The sequence below is a fragment of the Chelonia mydas genome, chromosome 11 (genome assembly GCF_015237465.2).
Source record: "Chelonia mydas isolate rCheMyd1 chromosome 11, rCheMyd1.pri.v2, whole genome shotgun sequence".
NCBI lineage: Eukaryota > Metazoa > Chordata > Testudines > Cheloniidae > Chelonia > Chelonia mydas.
The window spans coordinates 32,655,326-32,667,486 of record NC_051251.2 but is presented as its reverse complement, the minus strand read 5'-3'; positions in this window follow the sequence as shown (position 1 = coordinate 32,667,486).

The window sequence follows — 12,161 nt, the reverse complement described above, 5'->3', positions numbered from 1 at the left end:
TCCTAATCCGAAAATTTGGTGAACACATTTTCATTCTGATTCATACCAATATTGATGATATTGGCAATTTGTTTCACTGTTATTTCAGTTGGAAAATTAAAATAGTGTACAAAAAAAATAATGCTCTTCTGTAGTTTTTTCCTCCTTAATCTTTCCTATATTAAAATTGTGTTTGAACCAAATTCACCACTGACAGAAGCAGGCACAAAACACTGACTGCAATTAAATCACACCTATTTCACCAGCCACGAACTCATTCCTTGTCCTTGTGTGGATTCACCAGCACTGGTGCAGGAAGGTATACATTGCACTTTGCTCTGCCAGCCCACCCCCTTGGAGGGAAAGAGGGTAGGCAATTTTCTTCTACCGTGCTGGTTTTAGACTTTCGAGACTGAAGGCAGACTTAATTCCTTGGGGCTTCCAATGCACAGCATCTGTGCATCTCTAACCACCCTGGCCACATCTCTTTCTTGAGATGCGCTGTCAATGGGACCTCAGCCAGAGGGGAAGCTGTGGTTGCTTTTCACTCCTGCGCTACTTCCATCTTCCCCCAGCCTTACGCTGTTGGATTTTCCACCTTCAGCAACAAGACTCTCAACCTTGTGCTCAAAAAGCACAGGTCTCTTCCTGAGCCACAGTGAAACCTCCATTAGCAGTTAGTAGTATTGGGGATAGTATAACTAACTTTATAGGCCAGCCCCATGAAACTTGAGGCCTGATTCTGACCTCCTTTACATCACTATAAATCAGGAGTAATCTCATTGTAAAACAGTGAGATCGGAATCTAACCATGATTACAACACATAGGCGGGTCTTACTCTAGCCAGTAGATGGCAGTGGTATACATAAGAGCAGCCAACTCATTTAAAGTTAACTGGTCTTAGAAGTTAAACAGATAGGGTATTACCTATAAGGAATTGTACAGGGTCAGCTTTTGAAGTTAATGCAAGTATTTGCCACTGATTTTAGTGGGTGCAGAATTGAACCTTTAGGATGATGTTTGCTCGTATATCAATTTAATTTATAATTCGAATCAGCGGCAGGATAACAATTTCATTTTGCGACAACTTCCAAAGTTTCAGAATTTGTTTTTGTTCCAAACTGGAATGAAAACAAAATAATTTGAAAATGTTGAGAAGCAAAATTGTATCAGAATGTCCATTTTGGATTGAAAAGATCCGATTTTAGATTCCCCTCTCTCTGGTATCAACCGGAACATCCACCTTCGACCTCAAAATTTTTGCTGTCTGACTTTTACTTGTTGACTCTCGACACACTATCTGCTTTATCAAGGCTTTATGTTTGAAATGAAAAATGTTTGTTTCAGTTCTCAGTTTCACTAGTGAAGGCAGATTTTATCCTTCCTCATGGCTTATTCATAAGGAGCTGAGCCTTGGACATGCTGAACACCCTCAGTTTCCACTGGCTTTAAGCAGACATTGACTTCAGTCTAGATTCAGATACTAAATACTTAATTAAAATGAGGAAGGGGGTTAAAAGACACTAGAGACTATTACCTCGCTTTAAATTAGAGACTCACTTTTGATATTCTTGGATTTTTTTCCTATATCTTAACTCTTCTGTAACTTCCTGATGCTTCTGTAATGGAGTGACCAGTAGTAATGGTTAAGGAAAAGTAAGCATTCCATCAGACTGGATCGCTTACAGGTGATCATGTCTTATTTCTGTAATATCCATTCTAACATATATACGTATCCAAGAAGGCCCAAGTAGTGAGAAACAAAAATCCCTCCTTTACTACTACTTTGTATTTGGGTTACTAATGCATGTTATTTTTCGTTAGGCAGCTGCTAATTTTGACAAGCTCTTTAAATAAAAAAAAAAGGCAACCTCTCAACCTACTGAATAGGTCTCCAATATAATTTTAACAAATAAAATAAACTGGCTTCTAAACAGTTCCAACTGGAACAAAAATTAAATGGTAAATACGACAAATCTTCAAATTTATGACGGTTAGACTGTGCCCTGCTCCTGGATGGTTGCACAGAGGAATAAGGTCTCTCTTCACCCCCCTCACCTCCTACTCCTGTTACAATCATGTAGGAACATCCTGGATCTTCTTTCTGCAGAAAAAGTAGGGTGGCTGCATGCCTAATACTCTCCCAACCTTTCTTAGAGTCAGAGATTAAATGGAGCCCTGGCTTTTCCTTTTGTGTGTGACATTGCTACCAACATGGCACCTATATTGTATCCACATGTAGCAGCCATTTTTGAGTTGAGGTTACACTGGAGTGCCTAAGCCTGTAAAACTGTTAGGCCTGATTCTTCTTCTATTTGCACCAGTGTAAGTCCTTTAACTTCAGTGACATATAGCATTTTAAAGTAGAGGAGAATCAGGCCTATTAAAGCTGTAATTAACAAACTAATGTCTGTAAGGCAGGCCGGTGCACAAATAGTAGTGTCCAGCCATTCAGGCAATGGCATTTTAAGCTCCTCCACAATGATTAGGACAACTGATAGAGTGTGACAGCTGTGCCTAAAATGAACTATATTGTATCAACACATAGCAGTCATCTCTGAGTCAAAAAAATCACTCATGTAATTGGTTTCCTTTTTATACAGATTTTCTTCAGGAGCAGCTGAGAAAATCCCCTCCACTACCCCAAAAAACCACATGTGGTGGGGATCTTGAAATGACTATTAAAAATTACCCTTTCAAAACTCCTGAGCATGTTTCTTCAGATCCCAGCTCTGAGGCAGCAACCTGGAAAAGCTCCAGTGGAAGTGGGCCCAGTAGAGTGCCTCTCATTCTGCCATCTGGCAGTTACCAGCAACATAGTCAAAGAAAGGCACAGCCCTTTTCCCTGGCCCAACATTCCTTCTCCCCTCCCCCCGTCACTCATGGGGCAAGCTGAGGGATTCCCTTACCCCTTACAGGCAGAAAGTAGGAGATCTGCACCTGGAGAACCCCCTCTGGCTGCAGATCTGTAGGGAGCAAGCCAGCACAAAGATAATGATTTGTAAACTGAAGGAAAGGTGGAGTCCACTAGTCAGCAGCTTCAGACATAAAGGCTTCATTGACATTTGTTTCAGCATTGTGTCAAAAAGCTTGATGCTTTAAGGCTTGAACAGACACTTATGCAGAAACCCTAACTTCAGTTGATGCCCATTCCTAGGCAGCACAATGCCAAGAATGCTAAAAGCAAAAACCAAGGGGAGTTAAGATCACTATCTAACGCAGTGTTATAAAGACAACAGGGATCAATTATTCTTATTAGTCAAGAAGACCAGAACAAGAAGTAATTGACTGAAAAAGCAGCAAGGAAATCTTTATAACCATAGGAACAGTCAGACAGCAGGACAAGCTGCCAAAATAAATTGTAGAATCACCCTCAGTAGAAATATGCAGTTACATTGGATACCCATGGTATCAGGATGATCAAATCACTCCAGCAACATTGCAGGGAAACGGACTAGAAACCCCACTGGATGTCCCTTGCAGTTGAGCCTGTGTAAGAAATCACAACATATTTTCTCTGTTGATGAAGCACTATTCCCATCCTGCTCTCTCCCCACCACCCGTCATTCCCCACAAGTATTTTATAAACACAAACTTGGCATTCCATGACCCTAATTCCTCCAAAATGGTATTCAGGAAACCTCTCCAATGCACCATGAAAGGGGCAAAAATGAAAGCCAGGAAGGAAGTATATAGACAACAAAACCTTCACAATCCCCACCACAGCTGCCAAAAAACAGGCAAACGAACAATAAACAGAACATTCACAAGATACAAGAGAAATGCAAATTGCTAAGGAAAACTAGGAATCAATACAGAAGCCTCATGGAAGGTGAGATGGTGAGTCAAGAAGAGAGAACGTCTGTTCTTCATTGTATTTTTTACAGAGAAGCCATAAACAAACTTGCAATTGGACACTTGATAGTCATTTCATCATTTTAGTATCTTGAAAATATCGGTATTGTACATGATCCAATAAATCCATGGAAAGGAGTGGATAGGCCCTACCACAAAGCACCAGACTCCTCTGAAGCACTAAAGAAAAATATGCTCTTTCTTTAAAGAGATGTTATTTGTTGCTTTGCCTATCACCACAAGAAAAATAATTCTGGCTCAGATGCCTTCCCAATGTCTCTAGCCAAGATATCCAGATAAACCAACTCACAGACCATGCCTGAGCTCACTATCCAGTGTGAGCCTAAGCAGATTCTCTGAGCTCCTGGGAAAATGGTGACCAGTTCCCCTGCCAATCTCCTATGCGAAGTGGCTGCCCCCACTTTGTAGGCCCCTTCCTGAAGTGCAGTCTACAGGGATCCACATTCTCTCCACACCTGAGAGAGAGAAATTCTCCTGCTTCCTATAACCTGGGGCTCACCAGGCCCACTATGGAGGCTAATAGCACTTCATTAAGGGTGCTGAGATGAGGTCCAAGAGGGCTTTGTTTGGGACTAGGCATCTATACCACCCAGATAAAGCAACATTCAACTTGGGACAATCACAGAACTAAAAGTGCTAGCTGCTAGGTACCAGGCTACAAGCCAGAGAGTTCTGCTTTTTCATCCCCGCTCTGGCAATGATTTCCTCTGTGGCCTTAAGAAACTCACTTAATCCTGCTATCTCAATTACCCAAACTGTAAAATGGGGGTAGAACTTCAACCACAGGGCTAAAACTACTTCACAGGCATCTTAACATTTAACCACTTTAGGAGAGGCCGGGCATTGCAATGATTAATTAATCAGTATACGTTTCTAAGCATGTTGATGCTATAAAGTATTAGATACAATTAGTGCTTTTTAAAGCAAAGGTCTTATTGTTTCACATAAAATTACCACATGTGGAACCAAAAAAAGCTTACATGGAAAATAACAAAACTTGTTGCGCACAGACCAAAACTTCGCAAGAGATTCCTGCAGCATACTGTGATTTCTTTAATGTTTTTATGTCTGGTGGGTCTTGATTGACTTCAGGAGGAGGATGGTATTTAGACTCCAAAAACAGCTGGAGGATCAAGTTTGTTAATTGTTCGTTAACCCTCCATGGAATAGATTGAATTTGAAGTGTGTATAAAAAACATCCCAGGAAAGCATCAAAAGTAATTCAGATCTCTTTTGAAAAGTAACACTTAAGTGTCTTACATATTTACCAGGAACAAAAGAGAAAAATGCAGTGTATGTTACGATATGAGGCACTAGTAAGTTCCCAAACTGAATATGGAGAAAAATTCAGTCTTAGCCTCATTTTCTCCATGAATTTTTTTCCACACCGTTTAGCAACCTTAAGGCTGAAATAAGGGCTAATCTTAATGAAGGGTTCTATGGGAAGAGTTGAAATGATATATTTATTCTGATATAAAATATAGAGAGAAGAATGCGTCTTCACAGATTGTAGGCACTCTGACAATAATGAAAGGTTGGTTTTTTTTAAAGGGCATAAATGGGATTTGGGCACCTATCTGCTCTTTGTGCCTTTGAAAATTTCCATCTACATTTACAATCACAACTATTTGGCTGTATAAAACAACATACTGGTCAGTGGATAGTAGACACCACAGCAGCATCTTCCCATCCCACTCCACTTAAAAGTCCTAATGCTTCCCCTGCATCCGTATCAAATAGATGGTGTTGTGTAGTACACAGATATTTATTCCCTATTGCTGGTATATTGGGGGCAGGTGAGGGAAAGGAGGTATTTCAGAGTGGGCATCGAACCAGAGTCTGGCTCATTCACATCAGCGTTTGGCTCACTAGAATTAAAATACGGCATGGTTAGGAAAAAGAGTATAAATGCATTAAATAATACCTAGTTAAAAAAACAGAAAGGCAAAGAAATTAAATTTAGGAATGAATAAATGATTTTTTAACCATTTGCTTAACATGCTAGAGTTATTTTGCTATTTGATACAGCAGTTGCAAAACAGAGACATCTGCTGTTATCAAGCCAAGTGCCAGCACTGATTTAACTGAATGTATTATTGTTACCTATACTGACTTGATTTTTTGTACCCCCATTATTTAGTACCTAGTTATTTGAAACTGAATTGGTTGGCCATGAAATTAATACTGGTGGTGTGCATATTTTTTGTTTTTGTTTTAATATTTTAAGTGACATTACAAGTTCTGCTAATATTGCTAAACTACCATAATGTAGAAAATTTACTTTCAGGTTATTTTAACCTCTTCCCATCCTTGTCCTTCTCTCTTTCTTTAGTCTGTAGTTGTCTGCTAGTGCTTATGTGTAGAAAATACTGAGAGCTACTGGAGATGATGCACTCAAGTAATTACCATCTGAGCCATCTCAAGAATGCTGAAATTGTCTTGCACCCCTCCCTGGGCTGATGAGTTAAAATGCAACAGATAAGGTAGAGTGAATATTCATAATATTGTTGATGGCGATTGATGAAGTTTAAATGAGCCCCAGACTGCACAAGAATGTGAATCTCCAAATATGATCATACATTTCTGGAGTAGTGGGGAAGTCTCAACACTGGGGGAAGGGCTATGCATAAACAAAGGACCCAGCTCCTCTTTCAAGCAGGTGAAGGTGCCACAAAATGTCGCAGCTGTTTTGGATTGTGGGCCCAAGTCATCCCGTTTGTTTTAGACCTTCACTTGTAAAAAATAGGCTGGATATCCAATAATTGTTGGTATTTACTATTGTACCTTTGATAAAGCAAACATTATCTTAATAGCAAAAGATGCCAAATTGGCTCACCAGACAGTCCACAAAGCCAATAATCAGCCAATCATTTGTGGTTCAGAGGAAGATGAGGAAAAGAAAAACGTAGACAGTTATGTGATTTAATGCTGTGCTATTTGGGGACAGGTGCAGTATTAGTGGATTGAGCCCAAGGCTGGCATTAATGAGGTGCCACACCTGGGTTCTACTCCCAACTTTGGTTTGACTCGTGAGATCTTAGCTAACTCATTCACTTTCTCTGTGTCTTAGTCGGCCCATCTGTAAAATCAGGATAAGGATACTTACTCACCAGTGTGAAGCATTCTGGGATCAATGACTGAAAAGTGCTAGGTGAGTCAAAATAATTATTTATCTACTAATTGAGGGGAAAAATCCTTCCTGACCCCTTCAGCAACAGTTTGACGTAACCTGTTTTATACCTCATCATTATACTGCTTCTCAGGATATGGGAGAAGACCATTACCTGGACAATTTGAATGCAGAACCACATTTTCTAAGTTTTATTTTAAAACCAAATTTGAAGTAGAGTTAATTCTAAAACCAATCTATGCTAACACCAGTGTAATGAACGACTACCAATTTCAGCATAAAAAAGATGCACAAAACAACTGTTCTTTTCATCGATGATGTGGGTAAAAAAAGTGGTGCAGTATTACCAACCAAAAAACCTGTTAATGCTGGAATATGTGTTAGTAACAGTCTTCTGAAACTGTGGCATAATGTATAAAAAGAAACTAGAGTAAGACAACATCTCTTCTATTTAAATCAATGTCAGACACTAAATACGTGTTTCCTACATGCTTCTTTTTTGTGTCCAATGTTTGGATTTAGGCATGTTTTGTCAGATGACTGAGTCTCTGCTCGCGCTTTGGCTTTTGAAGCCAAGCAAGACTCTTGGCTTCATTCTAGCTTGTTCCCACCTTACAATGTTCTGTCATGCCTTGTCTTACAGTGTACCTGACCATAAAAGTGTGTAGGTGTAAAGGTTAAAGATAAGTGCTTGGTTTACAGTTATGATTGGAGTTAGGGTTTCACTTACAGCTGGGGTTACTGGTAAGGCTTGTGTTTGTTTTAAGTTTAAGATTAAAGTATTGTCAGTGTTTGTGCCTGAGTTAAGGTGAGTTAGGGTTAGTATGCGGTAAAGATAATTCTGACACATTTTTAGCACTTTCTATTTTAAGAGCTGTATAAATGTTAGGAACCAAGTATTCCATGTGCACAAGCCGGATAGCACTGTAAAATGCACGTGAACATAAAGTGTGGAATTTATAGAGTGAAATGTTGCCATTGCAGAGCAAACGTGTCATGGTTGATGCTCTTGAATTGTGCACATCAGTTACAGATTTTATGTACACAGATTACAATTACTGGGCTTTGTAGACAGGGCTAGCATATGTGTAGTCTTTTTTGAGCCCTGATCCCTAGGTATATTCCACATGTGGTATGCATGTGCACCATGTGCCTGTGATCGATTTCTAGCAACTACTGTTCATTGGTCTGTGCCTGCGCAGTTGCAGTCTTTGTGTTCCAAACCTAGGGTATAACTTGGGTAGTGTGGACCAGCGTCTCTCCAGTTCCTTCTTATGGACATGTGGCCTGAGTCTGAATCATGTGTCCACAGATACCTCCGTGTTCCTTCTTTGGAACCTGTTAAGATATTATGCAGAGTTTTTGGTATTGTTAGAGTTTTGGGAGAAACTAATCTCAGAGTCCTGGGGTTTAAGAACTATATCTCCTGCCTCTGCTTCTTTTCCTTGAGTGACGAACACCAGCATTGTCTGGGAGAAGCTCATGTCTCCGCTAAGTGCAGCTTCTCCCGCTCCTTGCCTCCATAAAACTTCAAGGGGCTAAAGGTCGATCTAACTGGGAAGCACTTTATGGAGAAGTCCATAAGACCTCAGTCAGATTCTGGTCAGGGAGACGCTCATGTATATCCGCTTCAAGCGACAAGCAGTGCCCTTTGAGCAGGAGCTCAGGAGCAAAAGCTAGAGCTGCTAAGCCCAAAGAGTCATCAACCTGGGCTTCTCATGAGAGTAGGAGACACTCTCACAAGCACAAGAAGAGAGACCCTGCCAGGTCTGCCTCTTAAAAAAAAAAAACATCCGTCCCCGACTCTGTCCAAGACAGATGTGTCCTCATGCACAGGTCCTAAGGGCTTAGACCTGTATAAAACCTCCAAACACGAGGGTAAAGCACAAAGGAGAAAGGATCTGCTGGTACTGACAATGGCTCTGGTTCATAAGCTTACTGATCAGCACCCACCAACACCATCAAAGAGTATGTCTACACCGCAAGAAAACACCTATGGCTGGCTTGTGTCAGCTGACACGGGCTCACAGGGCTCAGGCTGCAGAGCTATAAAATTGCAGTGCAGACATTCGGGATCAGGCTGGAGCCCAGGATCTGGGATTCCACAACAGGAAAGGGTCCCAGAGCCCGGACTCCAGCCCAAGCCCGAACATCTACACGGCCGTTTTCTAGATCTGCAGCCCAAGCCCTGTGAGACTGAGTCAACTGACACAGGCCAGCAATGGGTGTTTTATTGCAATGTATACATACCTTAGGAGTTCCCAGTTAGACTGTCAGTACCAACCCATCCCCAACTCACTGTCCACCATGACCATGGATGCACTGGATCCATCAGTCCCAACTACCAGAACACCCAGTACTATGGGGCAAACCAAAACCTACATGTCTCTGGAGGACAACATCCTTCCCTACCCTCAATATTTTCTTCTTTCAGGTCCAACCAGGGCTGTCCTTAGGTATATGCAACATACACGGCTGCGTAGGGCACCCGAAAATTTGGGGCACCATTCCCCTCGCTGTTCGTGGCTGGAATCCTCTCTTCTCCGACCCCTCTCCCGTGTTGGGCCGGCGGGCTTCTCCCTGTCTCCAACCCCGCCCTCTCCCTCACTCGCTCAGCTGGCTAGTAGAGGGCTCCAGCTGCCAGCCACCGCCACCTGGAATGGAGTCCTTCCCTGGACCCTGCCTGCCTGTGCCGCTTACTATCTGGCGGGGGCCAGGCCGGGGTCAGGACAGGAGAACCGAAACTTCCATGTGAGTCGGAGGTGGGGAGAGTAGCCGGGTCAAGGGGAGAAGGGGACTTAGTGACAGTGCGCTCACTGTCTCTCACACTTCCCTAACACACACACACACACACACACAGTCTCAAATACACACTGTCACACAGTCCCCCAACATACACACAGGTTCTCTCTCATACACACACACACTCTCGCACGCACACACACACACTTGCATTATTGTTGTTCTTACTGCTTGGTACTTCCTGTCAAAATGCTCATGGTGAGCCAGAAGTGGCTTGGGGCTGCAGGAGGGCCATGGGCTCTGGCAAGATGCAGCCCCCATGTGACAGCACGAAGCCTGCCTTGAGCCACTGCCGCAGCATCTGCATCTGCTGCGTGTCAGCAATGGGGAGGTGTTCTGTGAGCCTCCGGGTAGGGGTGGTGACTGTGCCCCCTCAACACACTGGGGTCATTGGCGCTGGCTGGGGACCACCTTCAGTGGAGCATGGGGCACCAGTTTAATAATACTGCCTAGGGCCCCATAAATCCTAAGGACGGCTCTGGGTCCAACCCTCATGAGAGACATTCTGACACTAGAGGAGGAATCAACCTTGAGGAGACAGGGATGCTCCTCTCTCCTGTGTATAGGCAGGAGTTTCACCCACCAGTACTGACCACTCTACAGGTTGAATGAGAGCCAGTTTTCTTTTCTGATGAGTCAAACTCCAGATGAACCATCATTCCTAAGTAAGGGACGAGTTAAGACAGAGACTCAAGGAGATCTGGGATCTGTCCTTCACCCAGATACAACTATTCAATGAACCTATGGTACCCTATGCCAAGAGGTCCCCCAACCAGTCAACTATTCATATTGGCCCTGTTGGGGTCCATGGAATCCCTATGCTCGACACCTCTGATCCTCTCATGAGTCCCACTGACCCTCTCCTACATTACATCAGCCTGCTCTGTTGGAGCATGAGGGAGAGAAAATCAAATTGGATCCACAGATAATACAGATGTTTCATCATCCTCTCCAGGTGAAGCAATTGTTCAATCTTCCCCATCTCCGCCTGATGACGCCAGGCAATATCAAGTGCTCCTGCAGAGAGTAGCAAATGATCTCCAGATTCCATTTGAGGAGATGCAAGATACTCAGCATCAAGGGTGTGGTGAAAGGGATTATTGTTTCAGGTTAATCTACCAGGAGAGAGAAGCAATAACCTTGCAGGGAATTGTTACTCTGGTGTTTATGTGGTCTCCATCTGGTGAGTAAACAGACCAGAGCCAGGCCTGTATGCAACATAGGTGAAGTTCATTTAGGCACTGGTTACTCCTGCTGGATCAGACATGGCAGAGATGTAGAGTTGGAAGTCGTTAGCATTACAGAATGCACTGCAGCCCTTGTCTCCTCACTAACCCTCCTAGTGGCTTCCTATTCATACTGAACAATAAAGCTGACAATATCAACCCCTGGCCACTAGAGAGATCCCTTGAGGCAGTGCAACAGTATTCTCATAAAGATAAAAATGGAACCTTCTTGAGCAGCTCCAGCCACACATACTAGTGTTCACAAACAACTCAACAATGTCTTGTGCTCAATGGTATCAAAGGCTGCTGACAGGTCTGAAAGAGTCAGCATGGGCACTATTATCTTCATCCAGTGCTAGGAGGAGGTCAGCAACTAACTCAGAAAGTGCAGTTTTAATCCCATCCAAGCCTATAACAAGACTGACTGGAAATCTGAGGCATCAAGAAACAGCTACCATTACCTTGTCACAGCCATCTCACTGGGAAATTAGCCAGATTTGTCAACCTCAAGAGTTGGTTTCTTGACCATGGGTCTCACAATAGCTTCTCTAAGGGAGGCGAGAATGCTGCCCCTCTCCGATAGGGAAACACTAGCAATCTCAACCAGCAGTGGACCCTGTACTTCCCTACTGGCCTTCACCATCTAGGAAAGCCGGCTCCCATGTACAAGTTGTGGAATGAAGAAAAGGAGTACTTGTGGCACCTTAGAGACTAACCAATTTATTTGAGCATAAGCTTTGAAGTGAGCTGTAGCTCACGAAAGCTTATGCTCAAATAAATTGGTTAGTCTCTAAGGTGCCACAAGTACTCCTTTTCTTTTTGCGAATACAGACTAACACGGCTGCTACTCTGAAAGTTGTGGAATGAATCTGCCTCAGCACCTCTATGACCTCAGCAACTAATATTGACTGTAACACAGAAAAAGACATAGTGTTTGTCCTACATGGTTTTGTTTCTGCAGCAGCAGATAGCTCAGTCTGAATCTCAGCAATTTTATCTGCAAAGTAATATGACAACTCTTCACAATGAGAAGAGCTAAAATCAGCAATTAACTAGAAATTGCAAGGATTCACCACTGGCTGTCAACCACGCTGAACAGTTCACTGTGCAAGTTTTTGCAGACATTCTGGTGGAAGTGAAGAAACCT